General features: G+C 40.8%; 1 protein-coding gene across 1 annotated transcript in view; it reads right to left on the reverse strand.

The window, feature by feature from the left end:
* The window catches only part of LOC132819818 (unconventional myosin-VI-like), a 273,784-nt gene extending 262,650 nt beyond the window's left edge, over nucleotides 1-11,134 (reverse strand). Inside the window, exon 1 of the mRNA XM_060831639.1 lies at nucleotides 11,004-11,134. The gene's annotated coding sequence lies outside the window, so the exon portion shown is untranslated. The remainder of the gene's footprint in view (nucleotides 1-11,003) is intronic.
* Between the last annotated feature and the right edge of the window lie 689 nt (nucleotides 11,135-11,823).

The raw sequence follows: 11,823 nt of genomic DNA on the forward strand, positions 1-11,823 counted from the left end.
AATGCAATATAGCCAATTCGTGCTGACAAAAATTGCATTATAATAAAACAGCTTGTATGGAGTGGTTTATTGACGACAGTAGACTTACGTTCTTCTGAGCTGGCAAGACAATCTCCAGCTTTTGCTCAGCACTTTCCCCTTCCCACAGGATATTCGAGATTAAAAGCAACAGAAGAACTGTTCAATTTGTAACCCTGCTTCAACACATACCTGTGTTTTTTTTTAAATTCATTTTTATAGAACCAGCCACAAAAAATAAGATGACATTGTAAAAGGTCCTTTCTTTCCCTTTAAATTGTTTTTTAATGACACAAGGAGGTCCCAAAGCATTTTAACCATTTCAAACAATAATGTCCACAACTTAATTATTTCAAATCACTTCAAGTATAGCAACACTTGCACACAAACTATACACTTCATTTTATAAAATCACAAGGAAACTCAAAAAGTGTGATTTGTAACATCACAACTTTAAAAAGCGAATACTTGTAAGCATGTTTTAAAACATGAAAATGTTCCAGACAGGATCTAAGGAACTGAAATGAAATATATGTATACACATATCCCCTGCCCCCACAGAGATCCGATGACAAGTTACAACTTTAAAAGGGGAAAGGAGAAGAAACAACGCTAGTGGGTGACTGTGGAGTTTGCACATTCTTCCTGTGTCTGCATGGGTTTCCTCTGGGTGCTCCGGTTTCCTCCCACAGTCCAAAGATGTGTAGGTTAGGTGGATTGGCCAGGTTACATTACCCATGGTATTTAGGGATGTGTAGGTTAGGTGGGTTAACAATGGGAAATGCAGGGCTACAGGGATAGCGGAGGGGGATGGGTTTGGGAGGGATGCTCTTCGAAGGGTCAGTGTAGATTTGTTGGACAAATGGCCTGTTCCCACATTGTAGGGATTCTAGGATTCTAAAAAGCTACAGAAACATTTCTTAATATGTAGTTACGTATTTCATACATCAGGGAAATCCGAGTTTCACAGGAAGCTTCCTGCAAGGATTTATTTTGGTACTGCTTCCACTATAGGGGCTTTGTGACAAACTATTAACCAGAGTTTAACAAAGGAAGCATTTCTCCTTGTGGAAATGATTGATGTGATTAGAACTCCTATCATGTACTGTCTGAGAATGACACAAATTACATTAGCCCCTTTTTACTGACCACCACAGCAAAGCAGGCTAAATTGATTTCTGTAATACTGAGCAAGGGAGAAGGCTTGTAATTATTACATTACTACAGACATTTTTTTCTTAATCTGCCCCAAGGTTAAAACTATAGTACACAGTAGGAATTAACTGTAAACAAACGATGGTTTGCTTTACAAAACAGAAGTACATTATGAAAGCAATGGGCAGGCATTTTAAGAATTGATTAATTAGTCAGATCATCCATTTCATTTTAAATTCTCTCCTCCTGAGGATGTCACCTTCCACAAATCCTCTGAGCTGACTTATAAATTTAGATCAAATACATTGCTGATGTGCCTGGAGTTAGAGTAAATCTCAACCATTAAAGGCTAGGGCTAGAAAGTTAAGCTGTCCCAAGTGGCACTGGAGGACAAGATAACTAAAGATTTTGACAAATGCATTTCATATTGATACTGTACAATGGCTATTGAACAAAATGTAAATACCACAAGGAAAGACAATGAAAATTGCCTTCACACTTTTTCACTAGATGACGACAGTCAAGTTAAAATGGATGAATTTGTTTTGATCAAAAAGAGCTTGTCAACATGTAATAGCCCTCCTATAAGTGCATGGCATCAGAAAACCTATAAATATTACAAATCAAATATTCTCCAAATAGTTCAGTCCAAGCACAATTGCAATTTAGCCTTACGTAAACACAAACAGATGCTTACATCCATTTCAGAACTTGGTTAGTTTAGTAAAACTGATTTCACTTCCACAGTCAATATGAACTATGCAACTATAAAAGCTTAAACGTAAGGCAATGGAGCATTGATATTCACCAATTGCCTGCCAAACAGATTCCAGCTTTGTACTGCATACCTGATATTCAAGACATGTTGCACTTCACGTTGTGGCTCTAATTTTAAACCATTCTGTTGAAGCAATTACTTTCATGTCACTCAGACAAACAGCCACAGGGACAGCAGTTTCCCATCCAAAAGTCCAGAGACAACATTCACCACCTTAAAGTGAAGCATCTCATTATGTTCTAAACCAACAATATAAACAGTACACACTTTGTAACAACAGTCCTGATTACTACTACTGTGAAACACAGGTTAGTCAAGAGGTTAAGTGTTCTATGCTTGTCACCATACTGCAGAGTCGGGAAAGCCCCTGTGAACCAAAAGAGAAAAAGTATTTTGAGTGTCAATAATAAGCTAATTCACTCAGGTCACACTTTAAATTTCTTGACCTTTAATCCTTAGAAGTGAATACCATGGATAATCTGCTTAACAACAACCTGCATTTACGAAACATCCCAAGGTGTTCAGTGGTTATGTGAGATGGGGGGGGGGGGCGGGGCAGAGCAGTGGACTGGGCAAAACAACTGAATAAAAGAGAGAAATGAAATCGGTGCTCAGCCAATGGTGAGAACTGAAATAGATGGATGAAAATATAGGTAACAAGATGGATTGCAAAAGCATATTTAAAGATGTAGAGCCAAAAATTTCCAGAGGCAGATGCACAGTGAGCAGGGAGTTGTCTGGAAAAGCCTCAAAATTGCCTCTGACACCATAAAGTCTTATGGCATCAGATCATAGACGGGTAAAGAAACCTCTTAAACGTCTATCACCTCCCTCAGCTGATGAATCAGTATTCCACATTGAACACCGCATTTAGGAGACACCAAGAATGGCAAAAAACACAATATTCTTTGTATGGGGTACTCCAATGCCAAAAACATGCCTTGATTGCATCACTACTGATGAGCTTGTTGAGTCCTAAAATGTAAACCTGGTAGACTGGGTCTGGGACTACATGCATGGCAAACAGAAACAGCATGCAATCGAGAGGGCTAAGCAATCCCACAACCAATGCATCAGATCTAATTTCTATAGTCCTGCCATATCCAGTCATGAATGGTGGTAGACAATTAAACAACTAACAGGAGGTGACAGCTCCAAAACACATCACTGCCTCATGGTGGAGGAGACGAGCACAATGCAAAAGATGAGGCTGAAGTATTTGCACCTATCCTCAGCTAGAATTGATTGCTCATCTCAGCCTATCCTGAAGTACCAAGCATTACAGAGGCCAGTCATCAGCCAATTTGATTCATTCCATGCAAGTCTGAGAATGAGCTGAAGGCACTGGTTACTGCAGAGACTATGGGGCTTGACAACATTCTAGCAATAGTCCCGAACACTATTCCTGGACAAAGCATAACCCTAGCCAAGTTCATCCAGTACAGTACAGCCACAACACTGGCATCTAACCTCAAATGCAGAAAAATATCATGTATGTCACGTCTACAAATCCAACCCAGCCAATTAAACCCCTATCAGTCTACTTTCAATCATCAACTAATGAAAGAGACATTGAGAGCGTTATTAAGCAGCACATGCAAAAAAACAACCTGTCATTATCACCAAGTTTGAGTTTGGCCAGGGCCACATAGCTCTCGACTTCATACTACCTTGGTCTAAACATTAACAAAAAAGCCGAACAGCAGAGAGTTATGCGAGTTTGACTGCCCTTGCATTTGACTGAATATAGCATCAAGCAGCCCTGACAAGAGCAGCTGCATTCATGATATCCAGGCTTGAAAGGATTGTGACAAAGAGCTCTAGCAAACTGGCATCAATGGGAATCAGGGAGAAAAATATCCACTGACTGGAGTCACACCTAGCACAAAGGAAGATGGTTGTGGTTTTGCAGGACAGTTATCTCAGTTCCAAAACATCTCTGCAGGAGCTCCCCAGGGTAACCTCATTGGCGCATCCAATTTCAGCCACATCAATGACCTTTCTTTCATCATAATATCAGAAGTGGGACATTTGCTGCTGATTGCACAATATGTCACTTGTGGCTCCTCAGCTACTGAAGGAAGGTCCCAATGCAGTTAAACCTGTACAACATGCAGATTTGGTCTTACAAGTGGCAAGTAATATCCACACCACACAATGGCCATCACCAATAAAAGAAAACCCAACCACCCCTCCTTAATGTTCAAATGCATTACCATAATTGAATCCCAACATCTAGGGCATTACTATTGGCCAGAAACTGAACTGGCCAGCCATGTAGCACTGCCTCTGCTAAAGCAAGTCAGAGGCTAGGAATTCTGGGTGAGTAACTCAACACCTTCCTCCTTAATGCCTCTCCACCATCTACAAAGCACAAGTCAGGAATGTGTTGCAACACTGTCCATTTTCTAGAATGAATGCAGCTCCAACAATATAAACAGTACCACCTCAGACAAATCAGTACATTTTATTGGGATTCCCTTCACCACTGAAATATTTTGGCAATATTGTGTACCATGTACAAGATGCAGCATAGTAACTGAAAGGGGAAAGAATGTGGGAATAATGGAAAGGTATCAAATAAAGCAGTTGACAATAAAAGGAAAACAAAGGATAAAGGGGATTTTGATGACTGCAGATTTCAGCGTGAAACCCACACCCTTCATGAGATAAGGGTGCTGAACAGAACAAAGTTAACAAAAACAACGTACTGATCTCAAGACGACTTGTGTTACACTTGTACAATCAGCAATCCTGTTCTGAAGAGAATGTTCATGTACCGTGATCAATTATGCACTTAATTGGTACATGTATGAATACGCAATTTAGTGCAATAGGTAAACACAAATCCATAGTATTACTAAATAGCATACAAAAATTAATGTTTTGTAATGATCAGGGAGACAGTACAGCATCTTATAATGACTGCTGCTTCCCTGTATGTGCATGAATAGACCAGTGTTAGAGGAACTAGGACTTCCCTCTGTTGCAATAATCAAGCCTCCCTCAACAGCACCATCCAAATCAATGAACTCTATCATCTAGAAGTACAAGGGCAGTTGATTCATGGGAATCTCCTTCAAGCCACATGTTATCCTCACATTAGAACTATAGTTTTTTTCACTATTGTCAGATCAATGTTGTTGATGGCCAGTTATACAACAGAGACCATATTTGGCATACCATTATAAAACTGATCACCTTATTTAAGGAGGGATGTAAATGCATTTAAAAATCAGTTCAGAGAAGGTTTACCAGACTAATATTAGGAATGATTGTGTTGTCTTGTTTAGTTAAGAGGTGACTTGACTGAACCAAAGGTTCCTCAGGGAGTCTCGACAAGGTAGATGTGGAAGGGATGGTTCCTCAATGGGAGAATCTAGAACAAGGCATAACTTAAAGAGTCACACCCATTTAAAACAGAGATTAGACTTTTTTCCCCCTCCCAAAAGAGTAATGATGCTTTGGAGTACGCTTCCTGAAAAGTCAGTGGAAGCAGAATTCTTGCATATGTTAAGGTGGGTGGATAGCTTCTTATTAAGCAATGGAGTGAAATGCTGGGTAAACAGGAATGTGGATTTGCAGTTACAGTTAGATTTGCTATGTCATTATTAAATAATGGTGCTGGTTTAAGGCACCAAACAGCCTACCTCCTGTTTAATGTTTGTAAGCAAGGAATTTTAAATCTGGTTATATTTCCAGCAGTGGCTTATATATCTGATGGGAAATTTCTGCCAATTCGTTAATTCAAATAAAAATGAAACAAAAATGGAAATAAAAAACGTCAAAAAAAAGGGCCAATTCTCAGAAGATAAATACACTACACCAGCCCAAAGCCAAAAAAAGCCATCTTGCTCTGTGGGTTATTCAGTCCCCTTATATTTCAGTGACCAATATTTATTAATCGGCATTTTGTGGAATAATTTTCAGGTTACGTGCAACGTCTTTGTAGTTTCAGCAAAGACGTGGCCATTCAGTTAATCATATTGTCAGTATGCAAAGCAGATGATGAAATATTTCAAACATACCACAATCTACAAGCGAATAAAACCAAGATTAATAGAGGTGCACTGCATTGAGTAATAAATTGTAGACTGTCAGAATCTGATACTTGTGTGATGATAATATCCAGTTTAGTCAGAACCATTTTCATAGCAGTTTGTGTTTCTTTTTTAAAAATGACTTTGTACTCAATCAGCTGGGGTGGGGACTAAAATGGAGAATTCCGCAAGAAACATCTAAATCCCAGCTTCAAGGTTCCCAGTATAGATGTGCAATATTCAAGAAGAGCAGTGATGAGGATTGCCATTGAAACTTCACTCAGTTTTATAATTGAGTAGGGTGAAACATAGGAATATACAGTTCCTCCTAGCTCAACCACATCAGTTCACTGCCACTGTCTATGCATCAAGTGAAACACCAATTAATGTTTGCCAGTCATCTGCAATTAAACATAATCATATACAAGTACAATGCACAATAAAGTTTAATCATATGTCTTAATCCACACACTTTCAAAACCAGCTAATCTTGTGGTATTGGTAAAATGACAAATTTAGTGGTAATTAGTGCTCTTCAGCCACACCCACTAAAACATATTCCACACAGACCTCTAAAACCACATCTATATTGCCCTTTAAGTCAGGTTCCGGAAGCCCTCTGTTCCGAGAACTAGCTTCTGCATTTATGCTTTTCAATCTGCTTTCCAAGATACTGACAAGTCTGCCATCAGGCAGATTTAACAGCTAAAGCAACAGGAGATGGCTCCCAGATGCCAGATTCCCATAACAAAAACAAAAACTTCTTTTAATAGAAAACAGGAAGAGCTTTTCTCAAAACCTGCCTTTGAACCCAAGTCACCAAAAAGTGAAAGACTACACTAATCCTGTTGAAGTGGCTTTATTGCCTGGTTTCCATTTTACAAAAAAGAGATAAAGTATAAAGCAAAATATTAGTCATGATCTTGCACAAAAGCCTCATCCAATCACCACAGGCTGTGTTTGGGACTCAGGAGCATTGGAAATGCTAGGTTTGATTGTTCAAAGGACAATCTATAAAAGAGGAAATGTTTCTTTAAGTTATTAATTTCCTGAAACAAATTCAAAAGATGCCCCTCTAACATGCTCCACTGAAAACTGACAGTGGCAAATTAACTGAAAATTAAAATGATAAATCACTTTCACTATATTTTGCCGATCCAATATGAAGCACTAGGTAGGACAGGGGAACTGCAGCATTTCGACAATGTTATGATTGCAAACCATAATCACAAGTGTAATCTATTACACTCTGAATTAGGATGGATATTACAATCTTAATAAAGTTTGAATGTTTCCAAAGTCGGTGGATGTTTTGTTTTAGAATTGCTATCCACTATGTGGAAATACTATAGCTAGTACTCCTTCCACAGTATGTGTTGAAAAGTGTGGCTCTGGAAAAGCACAGCAGGTCAGGCAGCACCCAAGGAGGAGAATCACATTCCGATGTTTTAGGCATAAGCCCTTCATCAACTCTCCTGCCCTGCTGTGCCTTTCCAGCACCACACTTTTTGACTTTGATCTCCAGCATCTGCAGGCCACACTTTCTCTTAACGACAGTGTGGTGTGTCTTATATCTCAAATCAGCTCTTTACAATAAATTTGCAACCACTGGCTGTTTAGTGTGTGGAAACAAAATTTTGTTGCTGCAACCGCAGTTAAATATAGAAAGGAGGTAATTTTGGTGCTAGTACCCTCCCAAATTAAAGCAAAATAAAAATTTTGGCCATGCATCCATATTATACATGAATATAAATCAGTACGAAGGCCTGAGTGATGGACTCAGAACCACTACCTTCATTATTCTTGTATCACATTAGTAATTACAGAGTGAAGCTGCATTACAACAGAATCAGTGTTAAATACTTTCATCTTTACTCCAGGTACAGTGTGAATAACAGTATTTTAGCTGTGGTGCAATTGCTGGCATCCTTACGTCCATGTTTAAAAAATTGTAGACTCAAGTCCCATTTTACTAGTCAACAGAAAGCAGCTTAAAATGTCAAGAAAACTGCAGTATACAGACTAGACTGACATTCAGCACAGGAAATGCTATCTATCAGTTGAGACATTAAGCCTAACATGAACCTTCCCTTCCATACTAATGTAAACAAATCTATGGCAATAATCATAGCTCTCCCCAGTGACATTGCACTTATCCCTTATTTATGTAAAATACATTGAGATTGTGTGTATAAATTGGATAGATTATAATGTTAACAAAAAAAAAGAGTGCAAGTCTTTCTTCTAAATGTACCCTGAACAGTGCACCAATTAACTCAAAATAATTAATCCAACTAACTGAGGAGAGATTTTTACTACTTTAAGAGGTAAAACTGCAAGTTTTAGCCATGTGTTGAGACTGATTTTCACCATCCTCAGGTCCTCCAACCTGATGCGAACAAATGGAAGCAGAAAACTACATACAGAAAATAAGATATAATGTTATAGTGGTCTTTATTCATTAGTTTAGATGTAACTCAAATATAACTATGTCAATGTTATGTTACGAAGTTCACAATACAACACAAGCTTTGAACAACAAAATGTCACTACAGAGTGTTACAGTTGAAATTGGTAAGATCCAAAATTTACACTTCTTCCATTTCCTTCATCCTGATTGGTACTGCTCAGACTCAAAAAACAATTTTTAAAGAGTATCTGTGAAACTTCACAAATTAAGTTAAAATGCATTCTAATCACTTAATAGTAAGCAGGGAATCTTCTCTGTATGAATTATGGAAAACCATTAACCATCAATCGCCACGTCAGCAGCAACCAGACTGCAGCATCTATTAAGTAACGTAACAATCTATTCTCTTATTTTCCATACTATTAGAGCTTTTGTGCAGGCTGAACATATTCAAACATTCAACTATTTTATTATCACAAATTGAATTGTACTTGTGGCACCTTTCTACAATGCTAAACTTCCTAAACATTTTCTAATCATGCACAGATGGCATTTGCAGTCATTCCATGATGTCATTCTTTTCATTTTCCCACTCCAATCAAATTTATTAATAAATCATCCATTATTTTAATGCATCAGTGCATGCCTCAATGATGCTGTGGCCAGCTTATAAAGAACCTTTGTGAGAAAGTCTTCCAGTTCAAACAAAGCATGCATAAATGAACAGTTGATGTTATCGTCTTTCAGCTTTACATCTTGGACAGTACATCTTTCTACAGATTCCAGCTTACATCTTAGTCTGTGTAAAAGGTATACACCTGACACTTTACACTTGCTCAGAGACACGTTCACTAAATTAAAGAAAAATATTAAAGGAATTATAAAAAGTATTCATTTATTGTGCTGTATATAGTATACAATTCAGTTGATTCAACTAGAGCCACTGAGCTACGTTCAGAGAATATGCACCTTAATTGAACAGAATGCCATAATTGTGTCCATATTCTAGACAATGTGCAAATATTTGCACAATTTAATTGACAGCTCTGGAAAAGTAACAGCAACTTATCATACTACAGTATTTAATCGAAATCAAACTAAAAACTCTTCACAACTAGAGATATGTGAAAGTTGATCAATCTGTTCAAGAGGCCAGATTATTTAATGTCCACCCAAGTAAAAGTGACACACAAATTATTTATTTACAAAAGATGGACAAATCTAATTTGCTGCTTCAAACAAAATGTATTTAAAAAACCATATCAAGAAAAGGATTCAGAACAAGTTAAAATTTCCTCAGCACAGAATACAAAGCTCCACCTTTTATTGCAGGGGTGTGTGGTATCTATTCTTTATAAACTTTCACCGATTAAAGGTAACCCAAAACTAAAAGAAGCTAGATATTAGAACCAGGACCCTCACCACTAAACTATGAATGGTTGACAATGTTAAAATTAAACATTTGGAGAATCCCTCAAAGCATGAATTAAAATAGCACTTCATCAGGAATTAGTAATGGCCGGAAGACATCGCCCAATCGCGCAGACATTTACCTGATCAACCATGAGAAAAAAAACTAAAAAGAAGTTTGTTGAGTCACACTCCGGACAGTACAAACTGATAGGCGATATGCATAAAGAACAGCAATCTCACTAGAAATATTCAACTTGATCAGACAATATTCTTCTCGTAGCTGTTTTGACAAAGAGGCGGCGTATTTATTGTAAATGGGAAGGGAGAAAAACAACGTTTTGGCTTGGTCCATTAATGTACTTGCCATCCAATACATACGCAACCACTTGGAAAGCTTCCCAGGGACTGTGTGAACAGATTTAAACAGGGACAGTTCAGGGGAATATAAAAACAACCAACCAATTTAAAGGCGAAACCATTCGAACTATCGCAACGATAACGCCCAATCGAAATCGAGGGCGATTTAAAGAATGAAGACGTTCAGGAATAGAGGTAGCTGCTAGTCATTCAACACAACCAGGAAACAACCAGACAGGATTCCCACCCTACTGCCATTTTCCGGGGGATCTCTAGTTTCCTGCACGAACCAGGATACAGTCTGAAAGGGCTGCGGGAAGAGGTCACGACAAAACAACTCAGCTCTATAGCTCTCTCTGGGACTCAGGAGGAACCCGAATCCACAGCACCTTGGATTCGACATAACTCGATCCTTCCTTCTTTCAGCAGCAAGAATGGGCCAGGAACACCCAGATAAAGAACTTCCCATCTGCCCGCCCTCAGTCAGGGAAAGGACTCTCTCCAAATCCCCTTTCTCCACAACCCCCCACCCGGACAAGGGAAGGTCTCTTCTAAACCAGTTGCAGCTGACTGGTGGATCTGGTTGTGGGGTCCTTACCCAACACACCAGGCCCGGGACACCGCAGCCCTTCACCTTCACCTTCACCCTTACCCTCACCCTCACCCTTACCCATACCCATACCCATACCCTTACTCCTACCCCTACCTACCTCTACCCTTCACCCACTCCTGAAAACTTACCCACAGGCAATGCACAGTTTCCCCACTCGCTGTCAATGTACCCGGCCCTCTTACTCACTCATTACACCCCAGTCACCAACTCGACTCTTACCATTAACCGGTGCCGGAGCAGCAAGTCTGTTTCCACTTGTTGGACCCGGAACTCCTCCTGCTGCTCCCGGTATGAATGCCGGTGCTCCTCCCACTCTTCTCGCTGCCTCTCAAGATCTTGCTTCCAGTCCTAGTGCTCCTCCCCCCTGCTCCCGGCAGATCCTGCGCTCCTCCCCCTTGCTCCCGGTGTTGTTCCCGGTGCTCCTCCCCCTGCTCCCGGTACAGATCCCGTGCTCCTCCCCCTTGCTCCCGGTGTTGTTCCCGGTGCTCCTCCCCCTGCTCCCGGTACAGATCCCGTGCTCCTCCCCCCTGCTCCCGGTGTGGATCCCGGTGCTCCTCCCCCCTGCTCCCGGTACAGATCCTGCGCTCCTCCCCCTTGCTCCCGGTGTTGTTCCCGGTGCTCCTCCCCCTTGCTCCCGGTGTGGATCCCGTTGCTCCTCCCCCTGCTCCCGGTACAGATCCTGTGCTCCTCCCCCCTGCTCCCGGTGTGGATCCCGGTGCTCCTCCCCCCTGCTCCCGGTACAGATCCTGTGCTCCTCCTCGCTGCTCCCGGTGTTGTTCCCGGTGCTCCTCCCCCTGCTCCCGGTACAGATCCTGTGCTCCTCCCCCCTGCTCCCGGTGTGGATCCCGTTGCTCCTCCCCCCTGCTCCCGGTACAGATCCTGTGCTCCTCCCCCCTGCTCCCGGTGTGGATCCCGTTGCTCCTCCCCCCTGCTCCCGGTACAGATCCTGTGCTCCTCCCCCCTGCTCCCGGTGTGGATCCCGGTGCTCCTCCCCCCTGCTCCCGGTCCAGATCCCGTGCTCCTCCTCGCTGCTCCCGGT

Source organism: Hemiscyllium ocellatum, chromosome 10 (genome assembly GCF_020745735.1).
Source record: "Hemiscyllium ocellatum isolate sHemOce1 chromosome 10, sHemOce1.pat.X.cur, whole genome shotgun sequence".
NCBI lineage: Eukaryota > Metazoa > Chordata > Chondrichthyes > Orectolobiformes > Hemiscylliidae > Hemiscyllium > Hemiscyllium ocellatum.